Source organism: Onychomys torridus, chromosome 22 (genome assembly GCF_903995425.1).
Source record: "Onychomys torridus chromosome 22, mOncTor1.1, whole genome shotgun sequence".
Lineage (NCBI taxonomy): Eukaryota > Metazoa > Chordata > Mammalia > Rodentia > Cricetidae > Onychomys > Onychomys torridus.
Genome location: NC_050464.1, coordinates 4,304,402 through 4,318,847, shown reverse-complemented (window position 1 = coordinate 4,318,847; position 14,446 = coordinate 4,304,402).

Here is a 14,446-nt window from a genome sequence, read left to right as displayed (position 1 = left end):
ACACAGGACAGTCTGCACGCTCGAGGTGCCCACTGTCACCTTACAGTGCAGATTTACAGGCAACCATGAACCACAGGGAACAGAGTGGTTGCCATGGAATCGTCTCCTTTCCCGAGTCCCATAACACGAAACACTATGAGAATTAGCACTCCTGTGTACAGAAACATCACAGTACTGTAAGCAAATTCTTCATCATTTCCTGTGGAACGGAAACCTCCTGAGTTGGTCTCATCCAGTGTTTTAACCTCTTAGTCTGGATGTTCACGGATGAGCTGTGCGATTCCATCAGGTTTTGAGGGGTTTTTTTGTTTGTTTTTTGTTTTTTGACTTCAGACTTCTCTTTTCCAAAATTAAACAGCAGGACACCAGCATTTCCCTTATCATCTTCATCTATGACACCGGTTCCTACATCTGTGAAGAGCTTTACAGCTGAGCCAGAACATGGATCAACTCTTCTATAACACCCAGGAGGAACAGCAACTGAATATTTTCATGATGGCTTTCTCCCCAGGTGATCAGTATTGTATAATCATAGGCACTGTACCGGTCACAGCCAGCAGTGCATGTGGGACCTTGGGTTGGCATCTTGGCTCACAGCCAGCAGTGCATGTGGGACCTTGGGTTGGCATCTTGGCCTGCCCCAAGCGCCCAGAGCCGCAGGAAGTGCAGAGAAGCGCCATCCTCTGCCTGAGCCTTCTGCTGACAAAGTCGGCAGAAATCTTCTGAGCAGGGAGGCAAGCAAACTCCTTCACCCTCATCTTCACCAGAGGAGGGATCAACTGGTCAGTTTTGTCTCATGGCGGTGATAAAATCCCTGACAGAAACAGCCAAAGGAAGGAGGGGTTTATTGTGGCAGTTTAAGGATGTGGTCCATCTTGGTGGGACGCAGCCGGAGGGTGAAGCAGAGCCCACATCGCATCTTCAGCCAGGAAGCAGAGCAAGAGGAAGGCCAGTGCTCAGCTTGTTTCTCCTTTCCTTCAGTCCCAGGACCCCAACCGTTGGGATGGTTCTTCTCACATTCAGGTTCTTCTCTCTCCACTCAAACCTTTCTGGAACCCCTCACAGGCACACCCAGATGTGTGTTTCTGCAGTGAGTCTAATTTTGATCAACCTGGGGATTAACCATTGCAGATGTTTGCATGTTGAAGATTCACTGAAGGCCAGCGTATTGTTTACCACACTGAACTCCAACTAAAGGCCCAAGGCAGCGGGTCACCTGATCAGAACTAGAATCTTTAAACCCAAGAGCCAAAATAAAGCTTTTGTCAGGAGGCAGAGGCAGGCAGATCTCTGTGAGTTTGAGGCCAGCCTGGCAGCCTGGTCTACAAAGTGAGTTCCACAACAGCCGGGGCTGATATACAGAGAAACCCTGTCTCAAAAAAGAAACAAAACAAACAAACAAAGAGATAAGAATATACACAAAATAAGCCTTTTCTCTTTGTAAGTGGATTGTCTCAAGTATTTTGTTAGGGTCATGGAAAATGGATTAATATACCATGTGCTGTGTATGTGGACAGTAAGACCCTCTGATCCCTCTGGCTCCTATGAGGCACAGGATAAGAAGACTGGGAATGCCAGGCCATCTGGAATTCTCCTCAGGTAGGAAATTTATCTTACATTTGGATCACAGTTGCCAAGACAGGACTGGGCAATTGTCAGGACCAGTGGCTCTCTGCGGTGCCTATTCGCACACCAAAGCACATGCTGACCTCAGGGCATCACAAATACCCGTTACAGTCCTGCTGGCATCCCGGCTCTTCTCACCCCACCCCTACCCTAAACTTCACATTCCTATATAACTGCCACTTCAGCCCGGCTCCCTCTTGGTCCTCCTCTCTTTCCACCCTCCTCCTCTCATGGCCAAGTCCACTCTGCCTGCCCTGATTAGTCTACTACCTTCTCTCCCTGTTCTGGACTCTTCAGATGACTCTCTCGCACATCTACAGTAAAAATCTTCTCACTGTACTTTGGAGTGGCCATGTCCTCACTTTCTACACCCACTCAGGTCCCTTTCCCCTCCATAGTGTCAGGAAGGAACTGAGTCAACCAGGTGAAGCATCAGCAGTGAGGTGGGAAGGCTGGGGGCCTGCTGATCATGTCTGACACTTGGGTCCAGGTGTGCCTGTGTTTCCTCCACAGCTCCAATGAGCTAAGTCTGAAATTCTCTCTCTGCTTCACTCTGACTTCGGAGAGCCCTGCCTTGCCAACAGAGCTCGAAATATGAGGGACACTATGAGTGCTGAGAACGAACTAAGAGTCTACAGAAACAGAGAGCTTTCTCCATGAGGGAAGGTCAGGGGAAAATGGCATCTGAGCTATTTTTAAAAGACTGAACTAAAGGAACTGGAGAGATGGTTTGGTGGTTACAGCACTGGCCACTCTTGCAGAGGACCCAGGGTTTGGTTCCCAGCACCCACATAGCAGCTCATAACCATCTGTAACTCTAGTTCCAGGGGAATCTGGTGCCCTCTTCTGGCCTCCAGGAGCATTGCATGCATATGGTACACATACATACCTATAGGCAAACACTCACATGCATAAAAACAAATAAATCTTTCAAAAAAGAAAAACTAAACTAAAGCTTGATGCGCTAAAAGGGAAGAGAGAATTCCAAGTGGGGGAGCAAGGAGCTGTTACCAAGACATCCATGTGGCTGGAATATGTATGGGCTAAGAAGTCTGAGAGCTCAGACCATAGAGCAAGCTGCAGATGGAATCTCAGGGAAGTCCTTCAGGCTAGAAGTCACCTATAAAAACTGTAGTTCAAGAGGGAGGCAGAGGCAGGCAGATCTCTGTGAGTTTGAAGCCAGCCTGGTTACAGAGCAAGTTCCAGGACAGCCAGGGCAACCCTGACACAGAGAAACCCTGCCTCAAAAAGCAAACAAACAAACAAAAATTATAGTTTAAACCATGAGGCAATTAAAAGCTCAGAACAAAGGCAGTGCATACATATCAAGTGCTTATTTATATTAGGCATTATACTAAAATACAATATATTGAGCTGGTTGTGGTACACACCTTTAATCCCCACACTGAAGAGGCAGAGGCAGGTGGATCTCTGGGAGTTCATAGCCATATTGGTTTACATAGTGAATCTAGAACAGCTAGAGCTACATAATAGAGAGACTCTGTCTCAAAGAAACAAAAAATACAATATATTGTGTAGGTTTTTAAATGTTAATACTAAAAGAAATGCCTATGAGGCAAATGTTAGCTTTTATCCCATTTTTCAGTTTCAGAAAATCAGACTTGCTGAGAGTTCAAGTCCCAGAATTAGTGGGACAGCTGGGATTTGAACTCAGTTCTGTTATTATTACTACAGGTCAGAAGCTTGCCAGCACTCCTCTGTAGAGGAGCATAGGAAAAGATAAGGGTAGTTTAAGAATTTTGGGGAACTGGCTGGTGAGAAAGTAAAGTTACTTTCCACCAAGCCTGGCAACCTGAGTTTGATCCCTCGCTCCCATGTGGGGGAAGAACATGTGCCATGGAGCATACACACACACACACACACACACACACACAAATAAATAAATAAATAAATAAATAAATAAATAAATAAATAAACAAACAAACAAGCAGGCAAACAGATAAATAAATAAATAAATAAATGTAGTATAATATAGTATAAAAACGAATCTTGGGAGCCATATGGCAGAAGCAAGACCTTGTTCATTTGTGGGTCAGATGGAAGCCTGGCTTTGTAGATGTCCTTTGGAGATGCAAGAGCCAGGTAACGATTTGTGAGCCGTGTGCCCACCCAGCTGGCCACACACACGACTTCTCTGCTTTTCTTCAAGTACCATTTGTGACTCTGAAGTTTCTCACCTAGTTTCAGATGATTTTTGCTTGCTTCGTTGTCTTCTGTTTTTTGTTGTTTTGGGGTTTTTTTTGTTTGGTTGGTTGGTTTTGTTTCTATTTTGAATTTTTCGTTTGTTTTGTTTTTTGTTTTTGAGACAGGGTCTCACTGTATAAGCTCTGAACTCGCTCTGTAGCCCAGGCTGGCCTGGAACTCACAGAGATCCGCCTGCCTCTGCCTCCCGAGTGCTGGGATTAAAGGTGTGCGCCACCGCCGCCAGAATTAGGTGATTTTTAAACTTAAGTGTTTAAGATGCAAGACTTAAACCAGAACCCAGCATGAAGGAAAGGGGGTGAGGAAAAGAGGAGGAGGAGGAGGAGGAGGAGGAGGGATGGGAGGGCAGCAAGCCAGGCAAGGGAAGAAGAACTAAGAAGACATTAGATGTCTGCCAACCTGAGTCCCTGAGTGGTTCTTCTACTGCTACCTTCATTAATGCTTAAGGGGTTAATTAGAGTACAAAACCTGGAATTTAAAAAAAAAAAAAAATCTTTGTTTTTCAAATTTATAGGCTGGCAGATGGTTATATGGGTAAAAAGAAGCCGCACAAGCCCGAGTTCAACCTCAGGTGTAGTCGGATTTTTCTTTGGGCCACCAGTGCACAAATAACAACACGGAGACTTACTGTTAATTATGAAACCTCGGCCTTAACTTAGGTTTGTTCTTAACTAGCTCTTATAACTTAAATTAGCCCATTTTTATTAATCTAGATTCTGTCACGTACCATCCATCCTGCTTCCACCATGTCTCCGTGTGTTTTTCTCACTCACACCTCCTACTTCCTCTCTCTGCCCAAAAATCCCGCCTACCTCCAGCCTAGCTATTGGCCATTCAGGTTTTTGTTACACCAGTGTACAAATACCCCACAACACCCTGGGATGCACGGACCTACATAACAAAGTGGGAGGTTGTGGTTTCTCTAATGCCAGGACTCCTGTGGTGAGAGGGGAAGTGGAGGCAGGCCCATCTGGAGGCGCTGCAGCAGTAGCCTGCTTTACACAGTGCAGCAGAATCAGGAGACCCTGCCCAGTGGAAGGGGAGGACCAATAACAGACAGCTGTCCTCTGACCTCCAGAGACACACTGTAGCACACCATGACTACACAGACATACACACCACAATAATAGATAGGTGGCAAATAGTTAAAATGAAGAAAACCTACTTTTAATTTTACATGTTCAACAGATGGGGCTGGGTGGCAGAGTGCTTGCTTGAAGCCCTGGGTTCCATCTCCAGCCATGGAGGGGAAAAGTCAAAGACTCAATAGACACATGAGGGGACAGGGCTGGTTCAACTGGCTGATTTTATATCACGTTGACACAGGCTAGAGTCACCAGAGGAGGGAACCTCAGTTGAGAAAATGCCTCCATAGAATCGGGCTGTAGGCAAGCCTCTACGGTATTTTCTTATTTAGTAATTGGTGTGAGAGGGCTCAGCCTGGTGTGGGTGAGGCTGCTCATTGGTCTTGGGAGCTGTAAGAACACAGACTGAAAAAACAAAACAAAACAAAAACAGAGACTGAGAAAGCATGAGAAACAAGACAGTCAGCAGCACCCTCCACGGCCTCTGCCTCAGCTCCTGCCTCCAGGTTCCTGCCCAGTGTGAGTTCCTGTCCTCACTGCTATTGACGATGAACTGTGATATGAAAGTGAGTGAAATAAACCCTTTCTGCCCCAAGCTGCTTTTCAGCCACAGTATTTCATCACAGCAACAGCAACCCCAGCTAAGACAGCTGCAATAAGAAAATGTGGCTTCGGAGACTAAGCAGAAGAAACTACTTAAAAACCCACAACAAGCTGATGGTGCCTTTAATCCCAGTACCCAGCCAGAGATATTTCTTGGGGGTCAGGAAAATGGTTTCATGAATAAGGGTGCTTACCACCAAGTCTGACTGAGTCTGTGGATCCCACGTGGTGGAAGGAGAAAACAGATTCCTGGAAGTTGTCCTCTAGCATACACATGACCCCTCACACAAGAATAATAAATGTAATAAGAAATATAAATATATTTATTAGCTGGGTCGTGGTGGTGCACACCTTTAATCCCAGTACTCGGGTGGCAGGGGCAGATGGATCTCTGTGAGTTCGAGGCCAGCCTGGTCTACCGAGTGTCAAAACCAAACCAAACAAGATGGAAGAGAGCTGAATACAGAAAAGTTATTGTAAACCTCTTTCTGGGTGCCATGGGACACATGGATGCACACACACACACACACACACACACACACACACACACACACAAATCATACCTCTGCTTTTCTTCTCTTTTTAATGTGTGCATGATGTATTCTTTTCTATTCTTTATTTCTGTTCTATCTACATATCTGACTTTAAAGTGAAATATCATAAACAAATAGCAATAGCAAGCTGGGTGGTGGTGGCGCACGCCTTTAATCCCAGCACTCAGGAGGCAGAGGCAGGCAGATCTCTGTGAGTTCAAGGCCATCCTGGGCTACAGAGTGAGTTCCAAGAAAGGTGCAAAGCTACACACAGAAACCCTGTCTTGAAAAACCAAACCAAACCAAACCAAACCAAACAAACAAATAGCATACAGCTGGCTTTTTTTTTTTCCAGAGGCAGACAAGGTCTCACTGTGTAGCCCTGACTGGCCTGAAACTCACTCTGTAGACAAAGCTAGCCTTAAACTCATAGAGATCAGCTTGTCTTTGCCTCCAGAGCATTATTAGGATTAAAGACTTAGATCATCACACCTGGTACATGTTTTGTTTCTTTTCAAAGATTTATTTGTATTATGTGTGTGTGTGTGTGTGTGTGTGTGTGTGTGTGTGTGTGTGTGCCTGAGTATATGTATGCATGTGTGCATACCACATGTGTGCAGGAGCCTTTAGAAGTCAGAAGAGGGTGCTGAATCTCCTGGAACTGAAGTTGTAGATGGTTGTAGGTCACCTGACATGGGTCCTGGGAACCAAACTCAGCCCCTGCTTTTATTATTTTTAGTTATGTGTAAAAGCAGCCATCTGTATGTGTGTGTGTGTGTGTGTGTGTGTGTGTGTGTGTGTGTGCACATGAATAAAGGCACCCTCAGATGTTGTGGGATAATCTTTCTGTACACTGTGAAGAGCTGTCTCTGCCAAGGTGCCTTCTGATTGGTTTAATAAAGAGCTGAATGGCCAATAGCTAGGCAGGAAGAGGCTAGGCAGGATTTCCAGAGAGAGGAAGAGGAGGAGGAATCTAGTTGTGCAAGGATGCCAGGGAATGCCGGAGCAAGTCAGACATTCAGTACAGAGGAGAGGTAACTGAGCCACGTGGCAAAACGTAGATTAATTAAAGCAGGTTAATTAAATTTTAAGAGCTAGTTGGGGAAAAGCCTAAGCTAAAAGCCAAGCTTTCATAATTAAGTCTCTGCGTCATTATTGGAGAACTAGCGATCCCACAAAGGAAAGTTCAGCTACATTTGAGAAAGCTTACAACCCTCAGAGGCCTCAGATTCCCTGGAGCTGGAGCTGTAGACAGTTTCAAGTTGCTTAATATAGATGCTGGGGACTGAACCCAGGTCCTCTGCAGGAACAGCCAGTGCTCTAACCGAGCCATCTCTCCAGCCTGTCATGTGGTTTTGTTTGTTTGTTTGTTTGTCTGTTTTCAATAGACACTACCAAGCTGTACTTTCCAATTGGAGCATTTTGATTATTTATTTTTAAGGTAACTCAGGTTTCTTTATTCATGTTAATATTAAAAATAATATATTTGCCGCTCACTTATTCTTCCCTGTTAATGTTTCTCATTTTTTCTCCCTCTTTCTCCTTTTTGGAAAAATACTTGATGTTTTTAGGTTTCCATTTTGTCTCATTTAAAATATTTTCAGCATGTTTCTTTGTGCAGTATAGAATGTGGAAAAATGGCCTCTGTGTGAAGGAGTTCATTTTTCCACTCTATGTCTTATCAGTATTTGATCAGTCGGACCCAGGTGTGGGAAACACTCCTCCACTGAAACCCTTTACCTTATCTGCTTTCAAATAATATCACTTTGGGGCAGGCAAGAAGGTTCAGTGGGTGGAGGAGCTTGCCACCAGGCCTGATGACCCACGTTCAATCCCCAGAATCTACACTGTGAAAGGAGGCAACTCAGTCCTGCAGGTTTTCCTCTGACCTCCACACAAGTGATGGAGCACATGCACATGAGCACAGACTCAAAAGAAGCAAATAACTGTAAAAATATTGCTTCTCCTCATCAATTTTTCATCTGTCCCTAGTTCTCCAGGGTTCCTTTTTCACCGTTTTCTTTCTGAGGTGCTCCTTCAGGCATCCTCTTAACCTATGACAGCCAACTACTGTAGTGTTCCTTCACCTGAAGGTTCCTACTCATTCCTGAAAAATAACATTGTTGGACAGGTCCACCATTCCCTGGGCCTGGCCAGGATGTCTCAGAGGAGTCCACTGAGGTCCAGGTGGAGTTTGCTGTGGTGATTTGTCTTTTCTCTCTGGTTGGTTTCAGGATGATCCCTGTGTTGTTGGATCATGGACTCTTGGCACAGCTGACATGCAGTCAGCCTCTTGGACCTGTAGGTTTCTATCTCTACCGAGTAGGAGGAGCTCACCGGCAGCGGCTTTCGGGCTCCCTTTCATTTTCTCCTTTCCTTCCTAGGCTGATGATGGCTTGTAGGTTCCTGATGCTCTGCTATCTGGGTCATGGATAGTGTATCCACCAGTCCTCAAGTTCACTGATGTCATCCTCCAGCGTCCCTACTGTATTCAAGAGCTAAGTCAGTAAGGTTTTTATTTCAGTTATTTTGTTTTTTAGTTTTGTAATTTTAATTTGTCCCTTTTTATTACTTCTTAGCTGAGACACATTTGTTTAAAAAAATCTGTAGCTCTTTGTCAAATAATTTTACTGTGTTGTTTTAAAATCCTTAATTCTAGGGGCTGCAGACACGGCTCAATGGTTAGGAGCATTCGGTTGCTCTTTCAAAAGACCCAAGTTTGGTTCCCAGCACCTGCACCTGATGGCTCAGCTGTAACCACCCGCAACTCCAGCTCCAGGGGATCTGGTGTCTTTTCAGGCCCCTGGGGAACACCTGCATCTACATGGCACACACACACACACACACCAAAATAAACAAATAAATAAATATCTAAGGAAGAGGATGCCCAAAGGAGGTGCCTTAGAAAAACAGTGAGCCAGGCAAAGTGGCGCACACCTTTAATCCCAGCACTCGAGAGGCAGAGGCAGGAGGACCTCTGTGAGTTCTAAACAGAGAAGCCCTGTCTTGAAAAAGCTTCCCCCAAAAACGAAAGAGGAGGAGGAGGAGGAGGAGGAGGAGGAGGAGGAGGAGGAGGAGGAGGAGGAAAGTGGCTGCTGCTGGCCAAGTTCTAAGGTGGCCACTGGACTCAGCAAGATGCACTTCCTGTACTCTGAAAGACTGATGAGTTCAACCTGCTTCATGCTCAGAATGCTTTCAAAAGACTGGAAAAGCTTTACTTTCTCACAAAAATTCATTATTAACCATCTCTGTGAATGGACTATCGATGGTTGGGAAAGTGAAAATCAATCTCTAGAAAACAGGTGCCCTTCTTCTCCTCCCTCACCTCCCTGCTGTAAACCCTGAACATCAAACCCTGCCAGCCTCAGAGTCTAGCACTCTTTTGGGCAAAAACATGTAAGGAGAAAATAACAAGCATAAGTAAGTCTCTTTTTTTTAGTGAGAAACAACAACTCTGAGAAAACACTGAAGTTACCCACATAAGAAGGAAGGGGCTGCAGAGGTGGCACGGTGGTTAGAAGCACTGGCTGCTCTTGCAGAGGACCCTGGTTCCATTCCCAGCATGAACATGGTGGCTCACAACTGTCTGTAACTCCAATTTCAAGGGGTCTAATGTCCTCTTCTGGCCTGTAAGGGCACAACACATACATAGAGGCAAATACTCATATACATAAAAAAGTTTAATGAAAGAGAATAAGAAGTTCATAAACATTTGTTGAGTACTTGCTGAATATTGAGTATTCTGTTAGCATATTAAGCACTGAAGCATAGATCTGGGGAGGCATGGCCTTTAAATTTATGAAATCTATCCAAACAGGGCGTGGAGATTCTATAAAGCAAGCTGTGGTGGAATAAAAGAAAATTTGACAACTTTCACTAGTGGGGACAGAGCCTGAGAGGCCAACGGCCGTGCACAAAGGGCTTCATGGGTTTGCTGGAGAGTTTGGCTCCACTCTCTAGGCAGTGGAAGAAATTAACCTCTGGAATGATATACTCTGAAATCTATATTGTAAGAAGGATAGAAAATATACATGTCAAAATGGGATGAAGCAGAGGGACCAGTGGACCCCTATCACAACTGCCCAGGTGACTCAGCACTAAGGAAAGGATGATTCCAGAGCCACGGAAGGGGACAGACAGACAGGAGACAGGAATCTGGTGATTTCTGGGCTGAGGTAGGAGGCAAGGATGCTGGGTACCCAGTGATTTCAGGATGAGGCAGGAGGCAAGGATGCTGGGTACCCAGTGATTTCAGGATGAGGCAGGAGGCAAGGATGCTGGGTATTCACATGAGGTAAGATGATACCACTCCACTCAGAACTGGGGGACCTGAGTCATCTCACCGTCCCAGAGTCTCACTCGGCCATCAGACCACACGGGCTCTTTTTCTGCTGAATTGCAGTCCTCTGTCAGCTCATTCTGTGGCTGCACACTTTCTCTTTCCTGCCACCTAAGTAGAATATGCCCGAGACCTTCCCTTTTTAGACTCCATCTTTCCATGTGCTAACAACACTTGGGGCTCCAGCTGTCTTCATACCCAGGTCAGTTCTCCAAATGCCCATGAATTATGCACCCTGCCTCAAACTCACACTCAGCACACCCAAACAGGGCTGACGGTTGTGTTGCCCATTTAGATGGATCCCCTGAGTTCAGTTCTCCAGACCAGCAACCTCCAGGGCAGGCTGGTACTAAAAGATCACAGGTTTAAGAACCAGATTCTGAGTGAAGTATGACCCGTTCGGCTGTACAGTCTCGAACTTGGGAATTTCCACCAAAGCCCGTCTGTTTCTTCAACAGTGAAACGGGCACAATTATACCTGTTGTCACTAGAGGTAAGACAAATGCCAGGGACAAATAACCCGGCACCATCCTGACTCAGCAAGCGCCAGCCCCCACCTGTCCGTCTCCCACTCACAGGTCTCTGGATCCTGTAATCTCCTTCTGCTCCATGCTGCGTTTCCCCCTTTTGCTTTATTTCCATTCTGGTTCATAACTACATACTTGTGCTGTGGAATAATCTGTTTGTACACTGAGAAGATGTACCTTTGCCAAGATGCCTTCTGATGGGCTTAATGAAAGCTAACTGGCCATTAGGTTGGCAGGGAGAACTCTGGGAAGAAGAAGGGCAGGGTCACAAGGAGCTGCCGGGATTCAGGAAGCAGCATGGGCAGTACAGAGTAAAGGTAATAAAGCCACACGGCAGAAAGTAAATTGGTATAAAGGGGTTCATTTAAGTCATAAGAGTTAGTTAGGAGCAAGCCTAAGCTATTGGCCGAGCTTTCATAATAAGAAGTCTCCAGGTTGGTTATTTGGGAGCTGGCTGGAGGGACAGAAAAAGTTCAACTACACACCTGTTCTCAAACCCCGTCCACCTCAGCAGCCTCGGAGCTACCCACCTGGTCACTCAGCCCACGCTTCAGATTAGCATTGATTGTTCAGAATACTGTTTGTGACTTTTGAGACATACCTGCCTTTGCATAGTAAACCTTCCCTTCCCTCTGCTTTTACAGAGAGGTTAAGAAACTTACTCAAAGCCACACAGCTGAATGAGTAGTTTTTGCTGAGGTTCAACCCCGACCGTCCAGAGCTAAAGGCCATACTTCAACCACTTGCAAGCTGCCATTGAGTAGAAGAGAAACTGGAAACAGCACTCAAGAGGCAGAGGCAGGCAGATCTCTATAAGTTCTAGGGTAGCCTGGGCTACAGAGCTAGTTCTAGGCCAGCTACGGGGGTGAAACAGTGTCTCAAAAAAAAAAATAAATAAAAATATTGGAAACATGAGTCAGCTGAAGTCCAAAGTCAAGCTTCTAGTAAGTGGTGAGGCCAACTTCCACAATCCCCTCAGCCTCCCCCACCCCCCACACGCTTTCAGGAGTGGACTGAGAATTCAGCCAAGGAAGCTGGATTGTGTCTATGTGTGTGTGGTATGTCGACTCATTTCAATCCGAGGTGGGAGACCACAGTCTGAAGGCATTTGGATTTCTGTGTGTGTGCACGTGTGCTTTCCAGCCACTGCTGAACCAAAATCTCCAAGATAAGCATCGTATCTGGTGCTGCTCTGTCTCCAGAGCCTGTCACAGCACCTGGCACGAAGCAGATAGCCAGGCAAGAGAAGGAAGGAAAGAGTGATGTTAATCCAAACAGCCATTCATGCAACAGATCCCCATCACAGCCCGATGCCCTTTAAGCTCATGAATTTCTAATTAACCTTAGATTTACAATTTCATATCTTCTGAACGCACCGCACCGATTGACCTTGGGTGTATTCATTGTCCGCACAGACAAAGGTAATGCCACAGCAAAAAATCTTGAGCAGTGGTAACCCGGTGAGTAAGCCCTCCGACACAGCGCGCACATCCGATCATCCGATCAAACAAACAATAACCAATGGGATATTTGCCAGGAAGCAACATCTCTAAAGGTCAGAAGTAAAGGAAAATAACAACAAACAGTGGGCACAGATGGGGCACTGAGAAGCCTTGCCTTGGAACAGGGTGAGCAGACAGGGCTATGCACTTCCTAGAAGCTCCTGCAGAATGCAGTTACACACACACACACACACACACACACACACACGTATCTTTCTGAAAAGATGATTTATAGCAGTTGGGACAGTCTCAAGAGCTCTGCAGCCAGAGCCACCTTGCTGGAGTCTTTGCTTGCCTGTTGGAGAGAACAGCTTCCTGCCAGACACCACAAGAGAGAGAGAGAACCCTGAGAGAAAGCTCCTGGGGATGGAGTAAGAGAAAGAACAAGAGAGTTATGAACCTCTACCTGCTGGCCTGGGGGGAGGGGACAAAGTCAGTTGCTGGTCCCTTCAACTGTTCCAACTACAGATTTTTTTTTTTTTAAGAAATTGAACAAAAGCAGCTCTTCTGTAATATTTTTATAGAAAAGCAGCAACAATTGGGTGGTGTTAGTGCACACCTTTGATCCCAGCACTCTAGGGGCAAAGGCAGAAAGATATCTGTGAGTTCAAGGCCAGCCTGGTCTGCCTAGGGAGTCTCAGGCCAGCTAGGGTTATGGGAAGAGACCTTATCTCCAAAACAAAGGAAAAGAGTTTGGGGAAGACGAGGAAAAAAGACACCGCAGCAGGCTATCCACGAGTCTGGGGTTTCTATTTAAGGCTGTCCCACTGCCCTTTACCTGAAGGACCCTGGGAAGTGGGGGGGGGGGGAGCAAACAAAAAAACAAAACAAAACAAAACAGTGGGAAGGCATCAGCTCATCAGCTCTGTTCAACTGGGTCCTCAGGTCTGAGGGGAGGGCCTTGCGAGCCCTGGGGTTCCATTTCCAACACCATAGACACAAGAAAAATATTGTCTTCTTCCGTTGAAATAGACCTAAACCATCTCTAGTTCAACATTCTCTCCTCATGTCAAGCAACAATCAGAATCAAAGTGTTCTATACAGCATCTGATGAACGTGCAGCATGCCTCCGTGGACAAGGAAAAAGTGTCTTCGAATAATCCAGCACAGAGGGACAAGGAAAAAGTCTTCTTCGAATAATGTGAATATTGGGCACCAGGTTGATATTGTCTTTCTTTCCTTTAGGTTTATTTATTTTATTTTATATAGAGAGTGTATGTCTGTATACCACACATGTGCCTGGTACCTGTGGAGACAGAAAAGGGTGTCAGATCCCCAGGAACTGGAGTTACAGACGGTTGTGAGCTGCCATTGGGTGCTGGAAGCCGAACCAGGGTCCTCTGTGGGAGCAGCCAGTGCTCTTAACCACTGAGCCTAGCTGCCTGCAGTATTTTCTTTTAAAATGATCTTGCAGTGTAGAGTGAGGTTTATAAGGAATCACAGAAAGAGAAAGGGGAAGCATCACGTGCTTTCCAATCCTTTTTCTAGCTGGATTTCTCTAGGTAATATATTTAAATTTGGCTACTGGCTGTATAAACACAGAAAGGCAAATAGTGTCATTCCATTTTCTTGAGAAAAATATAAATTCTGTGTAACTACAGGCCAGAGGCAGATTACTCGGGGCAAGAGGGTTAGAGGCTTTTATTTACCTTTTGTTAACACCTGTCACAATCTGCTGGGAAGGTAGAAAAGCATGGCTGATTATCTGGATTCGTGGCAATCTCTGACTCCAGCTTTCAGAGACCTCGGGCTTGAATGAGATGGTTTGGCAGAAACTAACAAATGACTCTGTAAATGGAGCAGACAGCATTGATTGATGGAGGTTTACAACGAAGCATGAGTCAAGAGAAAGTGTTTTCTTCCCCTCAATTAAATCTTCGGTCCACAGCGTCTCTTCCCCAAGGAAACCAGAGGAAAAGCCAGGCCTGGGTTCACACAGACAAGCTGGGGTAACGCGGGAAGTGTGTGCTCTCTTGCTGTGTGTAGTTGGACACCCTGTGTGGGATTC